This window comes from Schistocerca nitens, chromosome 7 (assembly GCF_023898315.1).
Source record: "Schistocerca nitens isolate TAMUIC-IGC-003100 chromosome 7, iqSchNite1.1, whole genome shotgun sequence".
In the NCBI taxonomy this organism is placed as follows: domain Eukaryota; kingdom Metazoa; phylum Arthropoda; class Insecta; order Orthoptera; family Acrididae; genus Schistocerca; species Schistocerca nitens.
The window spans coordinates 307573327-307578326 of NC_064620.1; the positions used below are offsets into that span (position 1 = coordinate 307573327).

At 54.5% G+C, this 5000-nt stretch overlaps 1 non-coding gene across 1 annotated transcript in view; it reads right to left on the reverse strand.

The window, feature by feature from the left end:
* Window positions 1-1545, reverse strand: part of LOC126197216 (small subunit ribosomal RNA) — a 1909-nt gene extending 364 nt beyond the window's left edge. The window contains exon 1 of the ribosomal RNA XR_007539600.1: window positions 1-1545. This exon is cut by the window's left edge and continues 364 nt beyond it. This is a non-coding gene — a ribosomal RNA (small subunit ribosomal RNA).
* Between the last annotated feature and the right edge of the window lie 3455 nt (window positions 1546-5000).

Consider the following 5000-nt stretch of genomic DNA (forward strand, 5'->3'; position numbering starts at 1 on the left):
CATCACAGACCTGTTATTGCTCAATCTCGTGCGGCTAGAAGCCGCCTGTCCCTCTAAGAAGAAAAGTAATCGCTGACAGCACGAAGGATGTCACGCGACTAGTTAGCAGGCTAGAGTCTCGTTCGTTATCGGAATTAACCAGACAAATCGCTCCACCAACTAAGAACGGCCATGCACCACCACCCACCGAATCAAGAAAGAGCTATCAATCTGTCAATCCTTCCGGTGTCCGGGCCTGGTGAGGTTTCCCGTGTTGAGTCAAATTAAGCCGCAGGCTCCACTCCTGGTGGTGCCCTTCCGTCAATTCCTTTAAGTTTCAGCTTTGCAACCATACTTCCCCCGGAACCCAAAAGCTTTGGTTTCCCGGAGGCTGCCCGCCGAGTCATCGGAGGAACTGCGGCGGATCGCTGGCTGGCATCGTTTATGGTTAGAACTAGGGCGGTATCTGATCGCCTTCGAACCTCTAACTTTCGTTCTTGATTAATGAAAACATACTTGGCAAATGCTTTCGCTTCTGTTCGTCTTGCGACAATCCAAGAATTTCACCTCTAACGTCGCAATACGAATGCCCCCGCCTGTCCCTATTAATCATTACCTCGGGTTCCGAAAACCAACAAAATAGAACCGAGGTCCTATTCCATTATTCCATGCACACAGTATTCAGGCGGGCTTGCCTGCTTTAAGCACTCTAATTTGTTCAAAGTAAACGTGCCGGCCCACCGAGACACTCAATAAAGAGCACCCTGGTAGGATTTCAACGGGGTCCGCCTCGGGACGCACGAGCACGCACGAGGCGGTCGCACGCCTTCGGCTCGCCCCACCGGCAGGACGTCCCACGATACATGCCAGTTAAACACCGACGGGCGGTGAACCAACAGCGTGGGACACAAATCCAACTACGAGCTTTTTAACCGCAACAACTTTAATATACGCTATTGGAGCTGGAATTACCGCGGCTGCTGGCACCAGACTTGCCCTCCAATAGATACTCGTTAAAGGATTTAAAGTGTACTCATTCCGATTACGGGGCCTCGGATGAGTCCCGTATCGTTATTTTTCGTCACTACCTCCCCGTGCCGGGAGTGGGTAATTTGCGCGCCTGCTGCCTTCCTTGGATGTGGTAGCCGTTTCTCAGGCTCCCTCTCCGGAATCGAACCCTGATTCCCCGTTACCCGTTACAACCATGGTAGGCGCAGAACCTACCATCGACAGTTGATAAGGCAGACATTTGAAAGATGCGTCGCCGGTACGAAGACCGTGCGATCAGCCCAAAGTTATTCAGAGTCACCAAGGCAAACGGACCGGACGAGCCGACCGATTGGTTTTGATCTAATAAAAGCGTCCCTTCCATCTCTGGTCGGGACTCTGTTTGCATGTATTAGCTCTAGAATTACCACAGTTATCCAAGTAACGTGGGTACGATCTAAGGAACCATAACTGATTTAATGAGCCATTCGCGGTTTCACCTTAATGCGGCTTGTACTGAGACATGCATGGCTTAATCTTTGAGACAAGCATATGACTACTGGCAGGATCAACCAGGGAGCTGCGTCAACTAGAGCTGAGCAGCCGGCCGCCCGGGAGTGTGTCCCGGGGGCCCGCGCGAACACGCAAGCGTCCGCTCAATTATTCTGCAAACAGGAGGAGGCTGGGCTCCCCTGCACGATACACCTCGAAACCCTCTCAGGTCCCGGCGGCGCGCAGCGCCGTCCTAAGTACTTGGTCGGGTTCGAGAGAGGCGCAATCGCCCGGAGATAGGCGAGTAGACGCTTTCAGTGCGACCACCCGTGCTCCCAACTGAGCTTGCCGCTGCCGACAGAGGCCCGGGAGCGTGCTGTCGTGGTGTTGCCGGCGGGAGACAACACGCGGCCACAAACAGTGACCGGGCAGCTCCAACGCCAGCGCCACAGAGGGGCAGAGCCCCACTTGGGTGCCAAAGCGAACTCTCCCAGCACAGCGCACGCGCCAACACATCCGCACAGCTGCGATACAAACCACCTGCGAGAACCGCGGGGGCGACCGAGCAGCAGACGGCGTCGCGGCGCCGAGTGCCGGGCGGCGGCGCATCCTCAACGCACACAGTCCTCAATCGGACCAGCACACTGCAGATGTCCACCGCGCTTCGCACCGGGCCCGGGAGGACCCACTTTGGCCGCACGGCGCCGCGCGCTGGGTGCGCCGGCACGCAGATGCGCCGCCTGCCGCGTCCGTCAGCCGGCGCGCCTGCCACTGGGCGCCCCCACCAGCCGGCTGCCGCGCGTGCGCCCACGCAGCGCGCGGCCAGCACGCCGGGCGCCCCCCCCTCACCGGCCGGGGACGGTCCCACCCAGCCACCGCCGCGTATCGCTTCATACCCACATGCCCACTCACGTTCGTGGGTATGACGGGTGTCGCTGAAGCAACCGGTTAATACCTGTACCGATCGTCGATATCAACGATTCACCTCCAGCGCGAACAACCGCGCAACAACGGATTTCCAGTTCATTTGCGTAACTTGGGCAGCAAACGTAGACATCCATCTACATTTGCGACTTCTACGAGTCTTGCATGCCTGGATGTTGTGTGTCACGACGCACTCCATCAGCATACATACACGCTGCGACGTGTGCACGAAAGAACACGTGGAAGGTGGCCAGCGTACGTATGCGAATGCCATTGCACAGCTGCGAAGCGCATTCAACACGCGAACTCCTGACCGACGAGCTAGAGGTGACAGGAGGGGAGGGGGGGGGGGGCGGGGGCGATATACGTCCTATTGCAGTACACAATACAGTGGATAGCGGGACCATGTGGAAAGTAAGCAACACTCGCAAGATGTGAGGGTACGCACCGTAAAATGAATCAATACGCAGAACACCACAGTGTGCGCGAAGTGAACTATGTTGAGATGGTTGCAATTAGGCAACGCTACACGAATTCCTAGATTCATATAACTAACAATTACAGGGCAGGTTAAGGCGCAACGTGGGTTAGGTTAGGGCGCAACGTGGGTTAGGTTAAGGCGCAACGTGGGTTAGGTTAAGGCGCAACTTGGGTTAGGTTAAGGCGCAACTTGGGTTAGGTTAAGGCGCAACTTGGGTTAGGTTAAGGCGCAACTTGGGTTAGGTTAAGGCGCAACTTGGGTTAGGTTAAGGCGCAACTTGGGTTAGGTTAAGGCGCAACTTGGGTTAGGTTAAGGCGCAACTTGGGTTAGGTTAAGGCGCAACGTGGGTTAGGTTAAGGCGCAACGTGGGTTAGGTTAAGGCGCAACGTGGGTTAGGTTAAGGCGCAACGTGGGTTAGGTTAAGGCGCAACGTGGGTTAGGTTAAGGCGCAACGTGGGTTAGGTTAAGGCGCAACGTGGGTTAGGTTAAGGCGCAACGTGGGTTAGGTTAAGGCGCAACGTGGGTTAGGTTAAGGCGCAACGTGGGTTAGGTTAAGGCGCAACGTGGGTTAGGTTAAGGCGCAACGTGGGTTAGGTTAAGGCGCAACGTGGGTTAGGTTAAGGCGCAACGTGGGTTAGGTTAAGGCGCAACGTGGGTTAGGTTAAGGCGCAACGTGGGTTAGGTTAAGGCGCAACGTGGGTTAGGTTAAGGCGCAACGTGGGTTAGGTTAGGGCGCAACGTGGGTTAGGTTAAGGCGCAACGTGGGTTAGGTTAGGGCGCAACGTGGGTTAGGTTAGGGCGCAACGTGGGTTAGGTTAGGGCGCAACGTGGGTTAGGTTAGGGCGCAACGTGGGTTAGGTTAGGGCGCAACGTGGGTTAGGTTAGGGCGCAACTTGGGTTAGGTTAGGGCGCAACGTGGGTTAGGTTAGGGCGCAACGTGGGTTAGGTTAGGGCGCAACGTGGGTTAGGTTAGGGCGCAACGTGGGTTAGGTTAGGGCGCAACTTGGGTTAGGTTAAGGCAGAAGTTGGGTTAGGTTAAGGCAGAAGTTGGGTTAGGTTAAGGCAGAAGTTGGGTTAGGTTAAGGCAGAAGCTGGGTTAGGTTAAGGCAGAAGTTGGGTTAGGTTAAGGCAGAAGTTGGGTTAGGTTAAGGCAGAAGTTGGGTTAGGTTAAGGCAGAAGTTGGGTTAGGTTAAGGCAGAAGTTGGGTTAGGTTAAGGCAGAAGTTGGGTTAGGTTAAGGCAGAAGTTGGGTTAGGTTAAGGCAGAAGTTGGGTTAGGTTAAGGCAGAAGTTGGGTTAGGTTAAGGCAGAAGTTGGGTTAGGTTAAGGCAGAAGTTGGGTTAGGTTAAGGCAGAAGTTGGGTTAGGTTAAGGCAGAAGTTGGGTTAGGTTAAGGCAGAAGTTGGGTTAGGTTAAGGCAGAAGTTGGGTTAGGTTAAGGCAGAAGTTGGGTTAAGGGATGGTGTGTGTGGGGGGGGGGGTGGGGTGGCGAGGTTCGTTGATAGTGATGGTAGTAAGTGGACGCCTGAGGCACTATCAGATATGTCACGTCAGTTGCACTTGTGGCTCATGGCAGGTGGCGCGCCCGTTCTGTGTTTGTGGCAAAGGAGTGGCACACCTGTGTCTTTCATTCCTGCCATTGTTTATGTGCTGTGAGATGCGGCAGTGTGGTGCTGTTGGGTGCACCCCTGTGTAGGACATGTGTGGGTGTTGGTGGCGTATCTGAGCAATGGTGGTTGTAGGAAGAGTGGGATATTCAGTTTTCTGGTTCGACGTCCCGGTCTGGTTATCATAGTGTGGATGGTGTACTGTGGCCGAGAGGATGCACTGGATGTTGTTCCATGCTGGTACTTAGATGTTGTGTCTGCGTCTGTTACAGGCATAGACTAGTGGGTGATGGAGTGTGTGGGTGACGTGTGGTTGACATTGTGTGCACAGACGTTCAGCATGTATAGGGACAGTTGTATGTGTTATCTATATTCCGATGACTGCGCGTATTACTAAGCACCGCCGTGTATAAGCTTAATGTATGTATAGTCAATGCCTGTTCTATCTCTGTACAGTAGTAGCGGTGCGACTGCACTAGCTAGCTACACCTCGCGGCATCGTCCCCCGGTGTATGGCATATGATTATAAACATT